Source organism: Opisthocomus hoazin, chromosome 6, assembly GCF_030867145.1.
Source record: "Opisthocomus hoazin isolate bOpiHoa1 chromosome 6, bOpiHoa1.hap1, whole genome shotgun sequence".
Lineage (NCBI taxonomy): Eukaryota > Metazoa > Chordata > Aves > Opisthocomiformes > Opisthocomidae > Opisthocomus > Opisthocomus hoazin.
The window spans coordinates 67,216,019-67,235,166 of NC_134419.1; the positions used below are offsets into that span (position 1 = coordinate 67,216,019).

The window sequence follows — 19,148 nt, forward strand, 5'->3', positions numbered from 1 at the left end:
GCAAAGCATATCTGCAGTGGCATGGAGGAGTGCCTTTGGTTAATCACATCGGGGCAGTAGATATACTGTAAATTTTACCTTGAAGTCAGTTTGCTTTTCCTGCTTTCTGCACCTGCACCTGAAGTTCCTGCAGATTTTCATTACTTGCAAGAGAAAAGAGATTCAGGCCCAGTGTATTTTCTTCTAGGCTTCAGTCCATCTGCCTACTTATGTGGCAGAAATGCGTAGGTGGATCTCATTGCTTGTGTCACAGGTAGTGACAGACTGAGAATAGACTGCTGGGTTTCTGAGGAAGCTTGGATCAGATAACAGTTGATCCATGTTGATAATAGTCATAGTAATTTGAATTTATTCCAGCTGGGTTGCGTGGTTTGTGTTGGTATGACTTTCAAAAAACCAGACCCACATCAGCCTTACGTAAACAGAAGTGACTATGTAATGAGGAGCTGTCTGTACCTGCAGTGGAGCTCACCTTAGCTGCAAGCAAGGGGCTAGAGGCAAATCCTCTTCTGGCAAGGGTCATTTCAGCTGGCTCCTTTGCCATCTATGCCATGACAGATACAGTGTCTTGGTGCTGTAGTCTTGGGAGGGTCTGGAAGGTGTAGCCAACTGATCTATAGCCCATCTATGTCTCTTGTGCTGAAGTGTCCTAGGCAGGCCAGGCTAAGTAATTATGGTTATCCTTTATGCCTATAAAGATAGGAGCTGCACTCTTAAGTTTGTTTCCCAAACAGTGCTGGGCAGAATGAGGCAGCCTGTATGTCTAAGTCATAGACAGCTGTTGAGCTTTTTATCGGAGTAGAGGTGGTATCAATTTCAGTAGGGTTGCTGGTTTTTCCTTTGCTCCAACACCATGCCTTGGCTTTGTCTTTTTCTTCATAGAAGTGGAGTACTTGTTTGCATAGAAGAATATATCTGCGTGTCTACTACCTTGCTATCTGTAAATATTGCCCCTATTTTTGCAAATAGCAAAGTACAACAGCTTATGATATACTTATGAACCTTTTCACAAAACTGCTGGGGGCATCCTGTTGGGGAAATATATGCCAGTCCCCAGCTAAAGATTAGAGCCTGCATTCTGTTCACTCTACACATTTTTCTCTAAAAGAAGCAATAGTGTGCCACTTTCTGTGTTGGTTAATACAGTGTTTTTCTGTGAAATTTTTTGTACAATGTGTATTGCTTTCCAACCACACACACACGCAGACTCTCACACACATGCAGAGACACAGATCTGAGCTCAAATAAATCTGCACATCAGCACCTTTATTGAAATCAATGGAGCTAATCAGTTCCAACTAGCTGTGGATTTAGCCCATTTACTTTGTAAATCAGTGTAGGGTTTTTTTGAGATGAAAGAAGCATTTTAAGTTGAAGGTTATTGTTACTTATATCTTTGTAGTCTTCTGATGGAGAATGTAGGAAGTGACATCTTGCTGAATGTTGTGTATCAGCTTTGTTGAGAGCTGCCTCTTTTTAAATCTTTGCAGGTGTATTATTATTATTATTTCTGTTGTTATTGACATTGTTTTTATTATTACCGTCATCATTAGCAATTTCAAAAACTATTCTTAATAGTCTGTAAAAGCCATACAAAGGAATTTCATATGACACTTCCCAGAAATGTTTAGAGAAATTCCTATCCACAGCATTAAACTGAGGAGGAAAGGGGCCATTTATAAAGCCCACATGCAAACCATTTCTATGCAGATCACTTAAGTATTTCTCACAGTAAGAATTTTAGTGAACTCATCTATAAGGGCAGTGTAGGGTCGTGCTGAGAAAAAAGTCAATGTATTTCTATTGCTACTGGCCATCCTCTGAACCAAGATAAGACATGATGATTGGAGGTACGTGGAATTTGTGTTTGTGGATAGAAATCCCAATGATTTCAAGAAGATGATGAGAGGAGGACAACAATTTGGGATCAGCATACCCCAACTGAGGATGCGGTCAGTGGGAGCTCTTACAGTAGAAGCAACGTTGAGGCAGAGAGACGAAGACTGTACTCATATTTGTGTACCGCTGAACTGGGTAGGTTAGTGACTTTTAAAGATTTGTCTTTCATAGTGGAAAATGCAAACTATTTCATCTAGCGGTCTTGGCTGATTCCTGTTAGGGAAAATTTCTTCCATTGATTTGCATCAAACTGGTCTGTGTTCAACTACCTTCAAAAAATAATATTCTGAGGAGAAAGTGTATTAAATAGTCATTATACCTCAACTATTATTAACATATTGCATTATTAACAATATTATCATAATACTATCTTATTAAAATCAGTATATCAGTAGAATGACTATCATTCCCTACTTTCATTTTATGGCACATCCTGTGAATGGGCTCTCTGGGCTGTAGGAAGCAGCAATAGCGTTGGCATAGAATTTCATACCACTTTCATGGCTGTTACAGGAGCAGTTGCAGTATCTGTCTGTATTGTAAGATCATCCTAGGCTTTCGGATCTGCTGTGCTTTGTGCTGGTTATATGTGTCCTAAGACAGTATGGTAAAATTTGTAGGCTTACATTTAGGGGCAATATATGATTCTGAATATCTTAGTGTACTTTGAATTGGGAGATGCTTTTAGTGGGAAATTGGAGAAGGCGGCTTGCAGAAGTCTATTCCAACCTAAATTGTTCTATGATTCTGTTATTTTATATGCCTATAAGAGTGCGAGAATTAATTACTTCCTTACAAGCGTAGCTGAGTGGGCTCTGCTAAGAACATAGGTTTGTGACACACAGGGAAGTACCGTGAGACTGTGCGAGCTGATCTAACTTGGAGCTACTGTCTAACCAAGGTGAATCCACTCTCCCTTGCTCCGTTCCTGGCTGATCATGCACTTCTGCAGTTCCTTTTGCCATTGTTTAGACACTCATCTCATCTGACAAGGTGGTCAGTTCAGCTCCAATAGTGTCACAGCACTTCAAGAGTTGTGTACCAAAGCACATTGCAGTGTTTGGTGCAGGTGTGAGGAAAAGCTGTAGAAAACAGTGGGTCCTTTAGGAAAATAATTTGGATGCCTAAGGGAAATGGGTTAGGCACACGCCTAGGTGACCCAACGAGTGGCTAGAAAACATTAGTCTCCTTGAAATCTACAGTTTTCTAACTTCTGTCCTGTAGTCTCACTGATGAGTAGTATTATCTTTTAATGATTTTATGTTCTAATAGATCGGATCTAGCGTTTCTGTGTTGACAAGCCATAGGCATGGCATGTTACTTGCCTGAGGCTGTCCACCAGGGGAGAGGAATCAGATTGTATTCCACTTCTAGTCAATTGTGATATATGCAAACAGAAGCAGTATTTGCTCGAGAGAGTTGCTAGTCAGTACCATTCAAATCAGAGACAAGATGTTTTTGTGGATCCAGAGTAAGGGCTTTATGTTGTTCCAGCTCTGACTCATAATTATTACCCCTGCCACTTCATCTCCTGTGCTAAGCATCTCTCCAGCCCTACATAAAGCGAAATAACCTTTTTGCTTCACAGCTCTGCAGAGCTTTGCTATCATTTTAGTAGACTCATTATATGTGTGTGTATGCAGACATTCATTTATAGATGGGGATCATTAAGTTTGTCTGTGCCGGTAGATATATATTTATGTAGACACACCCACGAGTGTATATAAATATATATGTGTTTCTGTGTATGTGTACTTAATGATCCATATTTATCTCTGTATGCAACGTTGAGCATTAATGTTTTCAGTGAGAGAATTTTATACAAGCTGGTCTGCCAACATTGCTGTGACTGCTGCCCTTGGCTATGTGTATGTTAGAAAATGTTCCTGGTTGTAAATAGATAGGTTGTGAGCCCTGGCCCTTGCTAATACTTTCGCTTTTACATGGCCAGGCAGCTTTTACCAGAGATGAAGCGGGAGCATTTTTTTTTCCAGGAGACCCATGAAATTACTGGCAATCCATCACTGGGTGGCAGAAGAGTGGGGCAGAATGAATAAGTAATTGAGAAATGTTGGAAAAGGTGAGATGGAGGCCAGGAGATGTTTGAGGTGAGAAAGAGAGCGTTAATAGCACAGGCAATACTGAGTCAGATCAGAGATCCCTCTAGCCCAGTTCCCTGCTCCAACAGTGGCAAGTAGAGCATGCTAAAAAAATATATGTATATATATATAAAATGATGATTCCCTTGTACACTTTTCTCATTTACAGAGATTTGCAAATAGGTGGCTTTTGTGGCCGTAGTATTCTTTATACTTCTAAGACATTAATGATTTCTTTTCTTTTTTTTTGAGGATTCTTTCCCTTAAATCCCTTTAAAATTTTAGTAGGGAGGCCAGGAGTTCCATGAGTTAACTCTTATTCTGAAGAACTGACTGACTTGTGGAAGACATCAGCAAAGTATGTACAGGTATGAAGGCAACATGGACAGATTCTGATTAGCACTCAGCAGAGATTCAGCAGATTATGAGAGAGGGGCAACAGCTCCCAGGTTCAAGCTCCCACTGAGTTCAAAATTACATGGGAACCAAGAGTCATTTTCCTGTCACTTTCCGATAAGGTTATTATCATCTTTGCTCTTTAAGCAAGGCAACATTCACTGCCTTCTGCTCAAGTCTTGCTGTCACATGTGAAAGCTGATACAGGAAAGAAAATTACAAGCTGACACAACATTCTTGAAAGATTCTGCCCCTTTGGTTAGGGGTAGGGAGAGCTGCGGATCTGCCACTTCTGAGTGGTTGCTGCTGAGCAAAGTAAGGAGAAAACAGAGAGAAGATAGAAAAAAGTGCCTTTACTGGGATGTGGTCGGAGGAGCTGGCCTTGACCCTGCTGGGCCAGTCTTTGCCCTCCATAGCTGGCACCGCTGCTAGCAATCTCAGCAAACGAGAGAAGAGGTGAGTGGATGGCAGAAACACGAAGAGATTGTTTTTCCTAGAAGGAACTGAGGTTCTCGTCCAGCATACATAAAGAAAAGACACAGGCACGGTGTTCCTCTAATCCTGTGGCCCAACAGGGCCTTCAAACTCTCCCACCATTCACTCTGCTTGAGAAAAAGAGAAACAAGCTGTCTGAAAAAAAGACAGATTTTCTTCTGCACCTTCTGCAACTGCTCCTGAGCTCAGCACAGGCTTTGGTGAAGAGGGAAACTGGAGGAAGGATTTCACCAGAGGTCTGTAGAAAGCTAAATCCAACTTGCCACTTCCAGTGCAGAAAACAACAGAATGGATCATGTATGGGGGCTGTTGTGGTGAAGGATTCTGAACACTGTTCTTACTTATCTTCACTTGTTTTGGGAATCAGAGCTGACCTGCCAGCCTCTCAGGCCTACCAAAACTGTGGGGTTTTTGAGAGATTGGAGGGCAAACTTCAAAACCTGGTTTATCCAAGTTGCGTAGGCACCATTAGATACCTAGAAAGAACTGGCAGGTTTTAATTGTTGTCCCCATTGTGGTGTTAGCTCGCATTTCAGTTTTCTTTCTTTTTATTTTTACTGCAATATCTGTTTATGGTGTGACCAGCTTTATTATTGGCTATGGATTTTATTGCAAGGCTCTGATGTGTCCTTGTGAGTTCATTGCACTGTCCTCACTTATGGAGCTGTGAAAACTGCAGTGTGTAAACCTACATAAGGACTCTTCAGAATAGGATCCATGAAATTAAAATCAATCTGTAGAAATGTGAAATTGACTGCACATAGAAAGAAAAGTAAAATTTAGAACTTGATCTGAGAACAAAAATTACAAATATAATTATTAAGTTAGGAAAACAAAATGATTGAGAGGATATTGGTATTTGCTATAGTGAGGTGCATTCCTGTATCGTCTATTCTACTTTCAAAACCTTCTGGAAGTAATGAATAGCTGGGACTTTGTGAGAAAATTATCGATCTGCTAATGCCATCAAGTGACTTTACAATGGACAAGAAAATGGGTGTTACAGGAATTCCCATTTTGTCCCAGCAGATGATCAGTTTATACCCTGGAGTAAGACAGTTGATTACCCATATCATTATATTCGTTTGCAAGACTTGAAAACATTATTAATGATCACAGATTAATCAGTGTCACTTCCTCCTCCCATCTCCCTCTCTGCCAGAGAAGTACTCTATTTGTTAGCCTTTGAATTGCTGCATGAATTCACCTGAACAATATTGATTGTGCTGCTGATACTTGCAGTATGAGCTAAGGTCTTTCTGTGACACCTGAATAGACAAATCAGGTAATGAGAACATCTGCTTAGTATAATCTTTCTCAGTCAGCATAGAGTGATTTATTGGGCCTTAGGAAGAGGATGTCTGTGACCAGAGATCTGTTCCCAGCAGTTGTGCCATGTACTCAGAAGATTCCTGGCAGAAGACATAATGCATGGAGAAGGCATTGGGCTCTGTGGCATGTGTTGTCTGTCTTTGGCTTTCTGGGACAAACATTACTCTCCTTGGAGTCAAGTGCTATTTATGGACAGTAGATCAAATATTATGCTAAAGAAATCCACATTGTTAATTGTATTCTGCAGGTGGGGAAAATGAGGCAGAGCAAGGGACATGCCCATGCTCAAGTCACTCAGCAGGCTGTCATGGGGAGAGCTTGGTATTAAATCAGGTCTGTTGAGTCCCAGATGAGTACCCCACTGTCCAGACTCTTCCCATTCCATCAGGAGAAGGAGATGCTGAGTCATGTCTGCAATGGGGGCTCTGACAAGGTGGATGGAGAAGTAAAGCAGGTGTAGGGAGGAGGACTAGAAAAAGGTGTGCTGACTGGAGACTTTTGTTCACTGAAGTGAATCAGGAAAGACCTTGCAGAGAGAGTCAGAATGAGCAGCAGGCTGATACGTGATTTCTTTTCCCTACGTAAAAGGACAAGGGTTGCCTGATGACAATACAATCCAGATACTCTCATCTAGAGGCTAATGTGCTTTCTTTCTTGAGCTTTTGAGTGAGGACAGATGGATTATAGGTCCTGTGCTGTACTCTTGCTAGCAGCTGCACTGGGCTACACAAAACACTCGGGCATGGTGTGGGTACACAGCCAGGGGTAGGATTCCTCAGAGTCCTTCACCTTTCCATTAGACCAAGCTATGAAATACTCTGGTGCCCTGATCCCATCAGCCTTCGGGGGACTGAGAAACCATATGGCCTCAGCACCTTTTCAGCTCAGCCTGGCCGTGATCCTGCACGGGGCAGAAGGTAGTACAGCACACCAGCTTTTCTGGGAGCTGGGAAGGCTCAGCATTGGGTTGGCTGCAGAGTTCACTCTAACAGATTTTTCATCACTGGGCTGCAGTGAGTGGTAGAGAGCAGCTCTCCAGAGCAGCCATGCTATAGTTTGAGGCATCTCACATAGTTCAGGTAGTGCTAAAAGCCTTTATTCCTAAGGAGAGCTTGTGCTCATGTGATCATTGTACACAGTTTTCTTGTTTCATGGTCCCTTTGACCCAAACCTTTAAAAATTCCCCCCCTATAACTGGTCAGCTGCCTCCTCATGCTGTTGCCCAGCCAGGTACAGATCTCATCCCCTCTTATGAGCCTGCTTCTCTCTGATAGCCTGTGCCAAACAAAGCTTGTCACCATTATCCACCACAAACCATCCTTGTCAGATGAGTTTGGAGCTTACATGTTCTGAGCAATGGCTTCCACATTTGTGTTGGATATCTCTGGTTGGAAATCTACAGATTCATAGGATGAGAAATTGAAATAACTGAACATGCTGTGTTATCCAGCTGCTGGCAAAGGGGCAGCACCTACCTCTGTTGGGACCACAGACCCGTTGGTGGAGGAAGTGCTCAGATTGCTGATACTTGCTAGTATCTTTTCCAGTAGAGGGAGGCAGCATCTTCAGGTTTCAAAAGATGTCAGAAACTGGTTGTCTTTCATGAATGCTTCAAAGAAGAGAGAGAACACTTCTGAAAAAACAGCATTAAAAATTAATGTGCTTTCCCATCCCCCTTCCCAGGTGTCTCACACTCCTTTTCATGTTTCTGGGATTTCTTTTGAAGCAATTGTCATGTAAAGTGGTTTGGGAACATTTGCAATAAATTTTTTAGAGACCAGATTTCAAAAGATTTGGTTTGTCTTTCAGCAAGTTCTTATTTTGATAACACTTTGTATTTAAAAAAAAACCAAACCTGTCCCCCGTTGCTTTGTGCATTATTTGTGCAGCTAATGGAGAAATGGAGCCCAAGCTGTAGGGCTGTTTCGTAATTATATGTTCTGCAGATTACTTACTAATTGCACTTGGCATTACTTGCTAACTAAAAGATCATGCTGTACCATGTCGTTTGCAGTGGTTTTCCTCTTCTGCTGGCGCTTTAAAGGAAATGCTCATTGAGCCGATGAATAATCCCAGGACTGCTTTGCAAAGCGGAGGGAAAGTCTGCCGTGATTATACTCCAGGATTTTCATTTCAAGATTTTGGGTTTTCGCTGTATTCACAGAAACTCTTCCCCTGCCCCATCCATCCCTCCTGACCTGGAATCTGGCAGTGGTGCAGCTTGCCATGACCAGTTCAATTGCTGTTCAGTGAATCTGGCCAACACTTTGAATTTGTCTTCTGTGGAAAAGCTCCATATCGTGACATTCAGTTTCACTTGAAGGTGGAAAAAACCCATTTCCTTCAGATTTCATCTGCATGAGAAATTCAGTGAAATTCTCATTTGACCCTTCCCCTTGGGAAACAGAATACAGACCAAGATTTTCTTGAACAAATTTGTCATCATGCAAGCTGCTGTCTGCTGTTGGTATATTCTTGATAGTTTCACGGCTGCTGTTTTTTCTCCCTCTATACAGTAGCAGTAGAGCAAGGCTGGTATGGTCTATGGGAATTACACTAAATCGCACCAGCTGAAAATCTAGATCCAAATAGATGGTATATTTTATTTGGAAGAAAATTCATCTCTTTGTTCTAGAAAAAATTGCCATTTTTCTTACTCTACCCGCACACTAAGTACAGCAGCCTTGAATCATCACCCAGTTGCCCTCAGGCTACTGTTCCTAGTTAACAGGTCAGCTAAAAGCAACCAAATTAAACGCTCCAAAGTGGCTCTTAAAGACCATATTTATTGTTTAGGAAAAAAAATAGTGGCTTTTCTTGGCAATTGCCTGCCTTTCCAGTGTCATCTTTCATCTTTTATGTTTTCTTTGTTTCTAGTCTCTTGCTCCCTTCATCATCTTGCCAGTCATGAGACAGTATAACTCTCCCTCTCCCTCTTGCACTCCCCCTAATTGCTGATCTGTGTCTCTTTCAATTACGTTCTGCTTCCTTGTCTGTCCCTTTCCATCCAATTTCCATGTAAACAGTGACCTCCTTTAACACTAATTCCATCTAAACCCTAATAAAAAACAATTGGGAAGTTGCACAGCCTGTTTGGTTTTCTCTAAAGTCATGATTTATGTTTAATTCATGGGGAAATAGCTCATCTCTCACTCCCCATTCGTAAAACCTAACTCTGCTGGCACAGTTTGCATCTGTTCCATTGCTGCTTCTGTGTATTTGGCCCTAACATCTCAGCCTGCACATAGAAGCTAGTCTTGTTTACTGCTACTTTCTTACATACAGATGGCTTCAGGTCCGGAATTCGTAAGAGGCCCCCATTTTTGTGTAGAATTGTCAGCGTTTTCTTTTATTGTCTCAAAAGCTATAAATTTCAACAAGTGATGGAGGTACATTTATATACCATGTCCTTCTGCAAGTGTGTGCACTGAGCCAGGAGTCTCTAGCATAGGCTCACCATTTTCCCAGGTAAGGTAGAACCAGAGCAGCCTGGTTAGTGAGGAGAATAATCCAAATCAAATCAAGGCTGTTATGGAAGTGAGAGAACCTTGTACAGGAACGCAGCTGATTCTAAGCTAGACCTAAAATGTTTGGCTGGATCTTTGCTCCTTCTGTTAGGTCATCGCCCCACCTCTGGTCTATGCTACTCAGCACTCTGGATCAGGGGAAATGGCAGTGACTGGTTTGTGTTGCCTCCGTGTATTCATGCCACATCGATGCTGACCTAATCAGTTCTCCTGGAGCATGAAACACTGGGGTATAAAGTACAATAACCAGCAGGAACCACCCCATTCAGATCTCGCTAGGCTTCTTAGCTCTGTCTCAGTGCTGGGTGTGTAAGTGCCAGAAAAGGTCTTGCAGAAGAGCTTTATTCTCCAGGCTTGCCAAGAGCCGCAGGAATGGAAATGCAGAGCTTAGACATATGCAGGCTTTACCTGGCAACCGCTCAGATCCACATCTGTGCATCATGCCCTAAAATTAAATGACTTTAGAGTTCATGAGAGCAGACCAGCCAAATCTGAATAGCTCTGGTCCTTGACTTTGGCACTGATGGGGCCAAGCTGATGCTGCATGGACCTACCCTGGGTGACTCCGGGTCAGACCAAGTGATATATATCCTAGCTGTTTGTAGAGAGGAATTCTCCAGTCTGTGCTATGCCACTATGCTGAGGGTGACATTGATCAAGGCCTGCTCATGAAACCACATTGGTGATATGTGCTGGGAAGGGAGGATGGCCTTGGATTGATGGTTAGCTCTTAAAATTGCAGCAGTAGCAACAAGTGCTTCTGTTTGCTGGACATCAGAGAGTCAGCAAGTTTGCTGATGACACAAAACTGGGAGGAGTGGTAGATACACCAGAAGGCTGTGCTGCTATTCAGCGGGACCTGGACAGGCTTGAAAGTTGGGCAGAGAGGAACCTCATGAGGTTCAACAAGGGCAAGTGCAGGGTCCTGCACCTGGGGAGGAACAACCCCATGCATCAGTACAGGCTTGGGGTGGACCTGCTGGAGGGCAGCTCTGCGGAGAGGGACCTGGGTGTCCTGGTGGACGACAGGTTAACCATGAGCCAGCAGTGTGCCCTGGCTGCCAAGAAAGCTAATGGGATCCTGGGATGCATTAGGAGGAGTGTGGCCAGCAGGTAGAGGGAGGTTCTCCTTCCCCTCTACTCTGCCCTAGTGAGGCCTCATCTGGAGTACTCTGTCCAGTTCTGGGCTCCCCAGTTCAAGAAAGATGAGGAGCTACTGGGGAGTGTCCAGCGGAGGGCTACAAAGATGATAAGGGGGCTGGAGCATCTGTCCTATGAAGAAAGGCTGAGGGAGCTGGGCTTGTTCAGCCTGAAGAACAGAAGGCTGCAAGGGGACCTAATAAATGCTTCTAAATATCTGAAGGGTGGGTGTCAGGAGGATGGGGCCAGGCTCTTTTCAGTGGTGCCCAGTGACAGGACAAGGGGCAATGGGCACAAACTGAAGCACAGGAAGTTTCATCTGAACATGAGGAAGAACTTCCCTCTGAGGGTGACGGAGCACTGGAACAGGCTTCCTAGGGAGGTTGTGGAGTCTCCTTCTCTGGAGATATTCAAGACCCGCCTGGACAAGTCCTGTGCAGCCTGCTGTAGGTGACCCTGCTTCAGCAGGGGGATTGGACTAGATGACCCACAGAGGTCCCTTCCAACCCCAAACATTCTGTGATTCTGTGATTCTGAGAGAGTGTGCAACTTCCGTTCTGGTGACTTAACCACTCAGTGCTCCTGAGCTGTGATTGCCCTGATCTGGGGCTCCCCTGGTTTTGCTGAGATAACTTCATCCCATCCAGGGGACTAGCAAAAAACCAGAACGCTTATTTCTCTGCCAGGAGGTGGTGTTCCAGATTGTGCTTCATAGCACTTCTTGGGTCTGCCCATTAAATAGCTACTTCTGGCACTACCTGTTAGAGGAACAGATGTAAATAAAGGGGGATTTTAACTGGAATCAGAGGGCAATCTTGCTTCGCTTTCTCTCTCTCTACATTCCCACAATAGAAGTGCAGATTCGGGTTAGCTGAAACCTTTACTGATTTGGGTGATTTTACTGTTGGGGTTTTTTTGCTTGCTGAGGCACTTCCTCTGCAAGCATTTTTCTTTTACAGTAAAGGGGGGAAAAAAGGCAAGGTTGGTTTCAGGCTTTGCTAAATGAAGTGGTCTATTTATGATGAGACTGCAATTAGCTTTTCCTTCAGTATTATCATTTAAAGTATATATTTGGCTCTCTATCTAGTCTTCTGTTGATCCTTCCATCTATCTGCTTATATAGTTAGTCTCAAAAGGTGCTATTAAGTATATTTATTTTTTTTGTTTTTATTTTATTTTTAGATATTCAAAATGCATAAAACTTAAACAGTCTATTCTGTAGGGCCTGATCTTGTTAAAATCTGATTTCAGAGGCCCCCAGGGTACTTTCTGAGAAGCAAAGTAAGGTACTTTTTCATCTGTCTCACCTTGTTGGTGTCCAGTGAGGGAAAAAGGCTTCGGAAAGGAGGATACATTTGACGTTATGTGTAGTGAAGATGACCTTATCAGCTGCTTCCTTCCTTTGTATCTTCAGTCATCTGTCCTACTGATGGGCATAACTGAGGACAGGAGGTGTTATCAGAAACTTTGACTCTTATCTTCCATTACATGCAGTGGAAGTAGACTGACCAGTGAAGATAAAAGTCCTCCATCTATATCTAGACCAGCCAAGTACAAACAGGTTCAATGCATGCTTGCTCCCTATAATGTCCTGCCAGTTTACTTCAGAAATGATAGAATGGCACTTGATTTGTGCATGAGAAGGCATTTCTATTTCCATGCTTGGGCAGCTTGTCTGAAACTGCCAGCAGGGATAGATCCAGATGGATACAGCTGATGCCTTTCCTGTGAGCAATACAGGAGCTATTACTTGAGGTGATCTATTTCTCATACCCTAGGCAGGGACAGGGATTGAATCTATGGACCAGAGGTGGATGAGTTGTTATCTTGTGACCCTCAATTCATTCTGTTGACCTGTCAGGAATGAGCAGTATTGAATTACATAAAAAGCACAACTATCAACAATGCAAGGAATGGTAAGGCAAAAGCAATGCAATTTGACAAGAGAACATGGTGTAAACGTAAAAAGCCTTTTAAATAGTTTCTCTACAAGGTTGTTAAGTCAGTATATACCACATTTGTAAGTTACTGCATATTTTAAAAATTAATGAAAGATGTGATTATAGCAGCATTACCAAATAACCTTTTCCAAAAGGACTACATCATGAATCTGTAAGCATTTTAGAATTGTTTTCCAAGTTACCAGTAATTTTTTTCTTTTGAATTAATGACATCTAGCCTTGGCAGTAAAAGCTTTGCCTTGTTTCTCCAAAGAAGGGATTGGGAAGCATTTTGTTATTTCCTAGCAGTGGTTTCACAGTGAGATATGCGTAGAGCCAGTTGAGAAGACTCTGTCCTATTAACTAAGATTTCATGTGGAGTTTTAACTGCTTACTGTGAGGGACAGAGCAAAATCTATCCTGTCTAAAGCCTGTAAATTACCGTTCTATGGCTGAAGTTGGAGAACCTTTGCTGAATTGAGCTTAGTCAGAAAACTGACTCTGTCTAAATGCTATCTGGGCTGTTGTATTTATTGCTTCTCAAGGACTCCCAGATCAGACTGCTTGGATGGAAAAAATCAAAACATACTTTTTGTGTTGACTTCCCAGACTTGGACCTTAAAACACAGCTCTCTTCTTTTGTCTTCTATCCTTGCAACAAGGAATTAAGAGCTTTCAGTTATACCATGGTAGACAAAGTTACTGAGGCAAATTTCATAGTACATAGTCCCCTTTTCCCATGTATCATCTTGATAGTTTAGCTATATTTATTTAAAAAAATCCACCTCCCCGATGTAGTGAGCAGACAAAGTAAATGAGAAACAAAGGCACATGGGAGTTGGATGAGATAAATGAGATGGTATCTTCAAAGCAATGAGAGGACTCATCAGTTGAGTAGGGAAAAATAAACTCCCACCAAGCCCTTTTCCATCTCTTTCCTTGGGATTTGTTTTGTTTCTAAAAGAGATAGGCTCAAAAAAAGAGACAAAACACAGTTCAGGCTGCTGAGGTAATGAGCACACAAGATTCTTCCATCTTGAGCCAACAAGAAGTTGTTAACTCCTGTACACTATCTCCTGTCTTGCCTTTTACAACTCCTCTAGATCAGCTACACTGGATGCAGAAATACAGATGTATGTAGTGGAGCACTTAGAACTTATTGATACCTGAACACTAGCAGATTCAAGATGTTGCAGTTCTTTGCTGTCTGCCCAACCCTCTCTGTTGGGCCTGGCTGCCCCAAAACAGATGGGGTGGGGAGGGGTCATGTGCATGCACCTTAGTCACTATGGAAAAATATCCAGTGATGGAGTTCACACAACTGGTGAAAGCAGAGTTCAGCTGCAATACCTGATTTTGCCAAGTCAGGGATTTTTCCCTGTGATGATTTGTTTAGCCCATTTTTAATTCCACAAAAAATGAGGGTTTTCATCACTTCCCAAGAAAAGCTTTCTGAGAGTCCAGTGGAGCCCCACAGATAACATAGCACTCTTCTCCATTCCTTGTGTCTGCTTACCCACATAGAAGTTTCAAATGCACAACAGAGGTGTCTTGAAATGTAGTGTAACCTTCATCACATTGGCTGGTCAGTCAAAAAGTGCTGTAGGTGTCCAGGTTGCATTTATTGTTGGTGAGCAGTGCTCATAGAGTGCGGTTGCTTGCTAGCTGCTCTGCATCTGAGCAGCTCTTATCTCTGAAGGCTGCACTGCAATGGTTGGTCAGGCTTAAGAAGCTTTTTAGTAGCAAAGCAGGGGACGTTAGTACTTCAGGAATCTGGTGACCCAGAACCATCTCTGCAGCACAGAGGAAAGCATCCCTCTCTGTTCGCACTCCTCTAATTACATTTAGTGTAGCATTGTTTCCGTCTAAATTAAAGCAATTATATACAAAGATCTTCTTGGAAATCATTTAATTAAAGAGTAGCTAATGCTCTGTGCTTTTGGAATGCTAATATATTGCCTTCCACTTAGGAAACCTTGTTTTTTCCATTAATTATCATTATCATGGAGAATTTCCATGGCAGAGGGTTGGGTGGTTTTTTTAGCTTCTTTCAACAGATTTAAAATGCAGGTGGTTCTGGCAATTTTTGTAGCTTGTAAAGCACAAAGAAGCCTCTTGGTCTGTTGCTGGACAGCTAGCTAAGGGTCAGTCTGAGGAATAACATTTTGCTTGAGATGCATTTGCTACTGAAGTGTTGGGTTTCTCCAGCCCTATTATCTTCTGGGTTCAGGCAGGTGTTTGTATTTGATTAAGTTCTCCCCTCCTCTTGCTATGTTTTCTGTGTAGTAAACATCCAGGTCAAATTGTGAACTGGTATAAATCTGCTGGACTAAATGATTTCTGCCTGCTGAGTTTCTGCTTTGTCGGAATGACATTTCAGTCATGCATCAGATTCAGGACAAACAAGATTCATGGGAGATCTGCCCAGCTGTGCAGTAATACTGTGATAAGATGTGCACTCCATAAGAATATGTGCTGAAAGCAGTTGTGGCGTAAGAGCTGGTGGGATTTACGCAGTGCCAAGGGGAAGTGAGGAGGGAAGCTGGACTTAGAACTCCTACTTGAGTACAGTTTTGGAGGTCTTCATTCCCCCTCTGTGCTGTTTCCCATTCGTCCCTTCTCCCTCCTTATGCCAACAAGTATCCTGACACCCCATATTGCTGTGGTTTCCAGGAGTTGGTTTTGGTCCAGGATGTGCCTTCTGTGTTGAGGAACAGGAATTACAGTTTCTTCTGTAGCTTTGCCTGAATGAGGTTGTGTTTCCTGTTGCTGGTACCCCACAATTAGGACTACACTAAGATAAGTTCTGAGGAGCCAGCAACAATCTACCTTGTAAATCCATTCCTACACATAAGTTCTTCTGCACCTACTTATTTCTAACCTGTGTATGCATTTGTCACAGGCTTTTCTTGCATAGTATCCTCTCCCCTTCTTGTCAGCTTCTTGGAGCTTGCCTCTGGGAGGCAGAACTTGGACATAGAAAGGTGTCCACAGCAAACCCATAACTCCAGGCTCTCAGATCTCCCCTACCTCCTTTCTTTCCCTGACACCCATGAGCTGAGACAAGCCTAAATGAGGGAACGTGACTGATTCCTGTATGGTCACTGTGTTATGAGAAACAGCAGAATACAGAGGAATTTTGGTGCAAGCTACAGTCTACTGGAGTAGTTTGGGCAGTGAGGGGGAGAGCAAAGTCAACAACCTTGTGTGATTATAGTGTAAATTAAGATGAACTAGAATAAAGAATAGCTGCATGCTAGGGACATAACAGGGTCTGGATTGCAGTCAGTGCTTGGAAAGTCAATGGAAGTTTGCTTTTTTGTTTCTTTTTCGCTTTCATAGGGAAATTTGTAAATCATCTCTCTATCCCTCTTTCTTTATCAGTCTGGAATAATTAAAAAAACAAAAACTTTGATCTCATAAGTGGCTTGGGTAAAAATGTAGGTTACTGAATGATGTGATACAAGGAAACAAAGCATTCTTTTTCTGCCCTCTAAATCTCACAATAAGGGTGATGAAATGACATTTACTGCTTCGTGACTGTTAGAAAAGATTTGGGTTTCAGTACATTCAAAATTTTTAAAATCTGGAACTTGTATTTTAAACAAGTTTTTAGGTTGTTCTATGTATTCATTTATGATAGAGAAGAAGTTGGCATGTTAAACGACAAATCAACTGGATCATTGTCGGGTTTTTGTTGTTTATGTGTACTGAGATGTTCCTCCTGACAATGAGACTCTGTAGTAATCATAGAATTGTTTAGGTTGGAGAAGACCTTTAAGATCATTGAGTCCAACTGTTAACCTAACACTGCCAAGGCCACCCCTAAATCATATACCTAAGCACCACATCTTTTAAATACCACCAGGATGGTAACTCCACCACTTCCCTGGGCAGTCTGTTCCAATGCTTGACAACCTTTTTGGTAAAGAAATTTTTCCTAATATCCAATCTAAACCTCCACTGGCGCAACTTGAGGCCATTTCCCCTTGCCCTATCGCTTGTTGCTTGGGAGAAGAGATCGACTGCCACTTCACTACAGCCTCCTTTCAGGTAGCTGTACAGAACGATAAGGTCTCCCCTCAGCCTCCTCTTTTCCGGACTAAACCACCCCAGTTCCTTCAGCTGCTCCTCATAAGAGTTGTGCTCTAGACCCTTCATCAGCTTTGTTGCTTTTCTTTGGGTGTGCTGCAGCACGTCAATGTCTTTCTTGTAGTGAGGGGCCCAAAACTCAACACAGTATTTGAGGTGCGGCTTCACCAGTGCTGAATACAGTGGCACGATCACTTTCCTGCTTCTGCTGACCACCCTGTTCCTGATACAAGCCAGGATGCTGTTGGCCTTCTTGGCCACCTGGGCACACTGCTGTCTCATATTCAGTTGGTTGTCAACCAACACGCCCAAGTCCTTTTCCTCCGTGCAGCTTTCCAGCCACTCCTCCCTAAGCCTGTAGCATTGCATGGGGTTGTTGTGATCGAAGTGCAGGACCTGGCCCTTAGCCTTGTTAAACCTTGTACAATTGGCCTTGGCCCATTGATACAGCCTGTCCGTATCCCTCTGTAGAGCCTTCCTAACCTGAAGCAATTGAATACTCCCACCCAACTTGGTGTCATCTGCAAACTTACTGAATATGCACTCGATCCCCTCATCTGGATAGTTGATAAAGATATTAAAAAGAACTGGCCTTAGTACTGAGCCCTGGGGAACATCACTTGTGGCCAGCTGCCAACTGGATTTAATTCCATTCACCACCATGTTTTGGGCCCAGCCATCAGGCCACCATTTAACGCAGTAAAGTGTATGCCCATCCAAGCCATGAGCAGACAGTCTCTCCAGGAGAATGTTGTGTGAAATGGTGTCAAAGGCCTTACTAAATCTAGGTAGACAACATCAACAGCCTTTCCCTCATCCTCTAAGCGAGTCACCTTGTCGCAGAAGGAGATCAAGTTAGTCAAGCAGGACCTGCCTTTCATGCTGACCGGACCTGATCATCTGATTGTCCTGTGTGTGCCACATGGTGGCATTCAAGATGATCTGTTCCATAACCTTCTCAAGCACTGAGGTCAGACTGACAGATCTGTAGTTCCCTGGATCCTCCTTCTGACATTCATATAGATGGACATCACATTTGCTAAACTCCACTCAACTGAGACCTCCTCAGATAGCCAGGACTACTGACAAATGATTGAAAGTGACTTGGTGAGCAACTCCACGAGCTCCCTCAGTACCCTTGGGTGGATCCTATCTGGTCCCATAGACTTGTGTATGCCTCAGTGGTATAGCAGGTCACTAGATGTTTCCACTTGGAATATGGGGGCTTCATTCTGCACCTTGTCCCTGTCTTGCACCTCAGGGGGCTGGGTATCAGAGGACAATCAGCCTTAGTGTTAAAGACTGAGTCAAAGAAGATGTTAAGTACCTCAACCTTTTCCTCATCCTTTGTCAGTATGTTTCCCCCCCATCCAATAAAGGATGGAAATTCTCCTTAGCCCTTCTTCTCTTGCTAATATATTGTTAAAAGCTACTTATTAATGGCTTTTAAAGTCTGGTGTCCCATGTCCCTGCCATAATTTCCTCCTATTACACACCTTTTTGGAAATCCAGCTGTGGCTGATTGAAAAGCTGCTCCTTACTGAGACAATCACAGCTGACCAAGGGAAGAGGAAGCTGTCACTTGATCAAAAATTGAACACCCTGCAGAACTCATGCAATGTTTCTGGATGGATGGAGTGTTTTGTGTGGATGCCTGGTGTTATTTATTAGTTAAACCATGTTTTTGCTAGGATTTTGCTTTCTTTGGTGAAGGTGCAAGCTTCCAACATGCAGAGTCCCTTAGTATTTGTGGTGATGGTACTTTGGTGATGTATACCATCAGCGCTCATTGTTGCTTTGTTCCTTCCCTTCCAGACACGGAAGCATGCTCATAGCTTTCCCTGCAGGTGAAGGAGTGCCATATAGTTAGGACAGCATTTAGAGAGACCTGTGTTCAACAACCAGCTCTGCTGCCGATGTTCTGGTCCAAGTCTGGGCAGAAGCCTCTGGTGCTATTCAATTTTACATGATCTCTTTCATCACCCTATTGGTAACAGATCTGTGGCTCATTTTTAAATTACAGTCTGAGTCCTTCTTCCACTGTCTTTTGGGTGCTGACCCTTCAGCACCTATTGCTGCTGTATACTGCCTTACTCAGTACAAGTTTTGTGTTGCCCTGGTGTTGTGTGGGAAAAAGCGTCATTTTCATCCTGAAAATCGACTTATTACTTAGCTAGGTGAACCATGCAGTGTGATCAGTGAATGCTGCTGATGAGTGACCTACTCAA

At 43.0% G+C, this 19,148-nt stretch overlaps 1 protein-coding gene across 1 annotated transcript in view; it reads left to right on the plus strand.

Annotated features, from left to right (window-relative positions):
• Positions 1 to 19,148, plus strand: part of SORCS3 (sortilin related VPS10 domain containing receptor 3) — a 334,020-nt gene that overhangs the window by 272,861 nt on the left and 42,011 nt on the right. The gene's annotated exons all lie outside the window — the stretch shown is intronic.